A 1,480-nucleotide genomic window follows, 5' to 3' on the forward strand; every position below is an offset into this window, starting at 1 on the left:
AAATTTGATTTATTCCTCACTAAAGAATCTTCGGTTTCATTATTATTGTTATTATTAATATTAGTGGTGAAGAATTCGACAAGTCGTAATTTGCGACAGAATTTCTGGATATCTCCCTTTAGTTCATGGTGGTTGACTGTTGGTGTAGGTGTAAATTTCAGGCCTTTTAACAGAAGTTGGGTTTCATCATTGTCAAGATCTCTTCTGGAAAGATTAATTATCTTAGGATCTATATGTCCAGTTGTTTTGGGTATGTTACCTCTTGGAGTGTTTCTTTCTCCGGTGTTTGTTGTCCTGACATTAAAAAATGAATTTTTTTCTGTTTATGGTTACTATTTTTGTTGATGTTGATTTGAAGTTTGTGTTTCCGTTGTGTTATTTTACCTGGTGTTGTTATGTCTGCCGTCCTATTTTCAGAATTATAATCTTCTTTTTCAATTTGTAAGTATTGGTTTTAGTGATCTGAGAGGATGGTCTGGTATTGTTTCCGGTTCTAGGTCGGTTTTTTCCCGTTTTTTGTAGGTAAAACATTCATATATATGTATATACACATTCATATATATATATATATATATATACAAATGATATATAAGCGTATGCATGTATACATACATATATTTACATACCTACATCTACATGTATATATAGATGCATATTAGGGTACAGGACGTTGGAAAAATGAACGGGAACATAATAACAAAATATATATATACTGACATATATATATATTTAGCGCATAAATTTAGCACATAAATATATGGCTGATGCACACGCATATACGTATATACATACATACACACGCACATACACACACACACACACACACGCATATATATATATATATATATATATATATATATGTATGTATATATACTAGTTTAAAACTAGCTCCTGTCGATGGCTCTTCATTAGGCCTTGGGTCCTACAAGAAAACTTCATGCAGTGAGTACATATTAAATTTTATTAATCTTGAACAATATTTTTCAATCAATGAACAATTTTCATCAGAAGAATAATATATAATTTGTCGACTTGGAAAGTATTGCAAAGTTGCATCATAAACAGTATTTTTTTGTCCTCTCTTTCTGTTGATTGTTTTGAACCATCACCATCACTAGTACCGCCACCAACACCACCACCACAACTGCCATACATACACCATTCAGATTTCTGACGCCACCACCAACAATACATTTGACTTCGCCGCTTTCGCTGCCTACCGCTCCACCACCAACACGACTACTTTTAATAAAACATCATCAACTATCCTTAAATTTATTTGTCTCTTTCTCTCTCTATTTTTTTTTGTTTCTCTCTGTGTCTTCGCCACCGACCTCACCGACCGCTATGCCTACTATTACTCTCACACCACCATGAGGAATAGTATGCGTGTCATTGAATAGTGAGAGAGGGGGGTCAAAGTGCGACACACTGACACACAGAAATTAGTTTTCACATTTATTATGTTAGACATATATAT

The 1,480-nt window shown here is 33.5% G+C and overlaps 1 protein-coding gene across 1 annotated transcript in view; it reads left to right on the top strand.

Annotated features, from left to right (window-relative positions):
* Positions 1 to 1,480, top strand: part of LOC106869292 (toll-like receptor 3) — a 353,412-nt gene that overhangs the window by 15,670 nt on the left and 336,262 nt on the right. The window lies entirely within an intron of this gene.

The sequence above is a fragment of the Octopus bimaculoides genome, chromosome 29, assembly GCF_001194135.2.
Source record: "Octopus bimaculoides isolate UCB-OBI-ISO-001 chromosome 29, ASM119413v2, whole genome shotgun sequence".
NCBI lineage: Eukaryota > Metazoa > Mollusca > Cephalopoda > Octopoda > Octopodidae > Octopus > Octopus bimaculoides.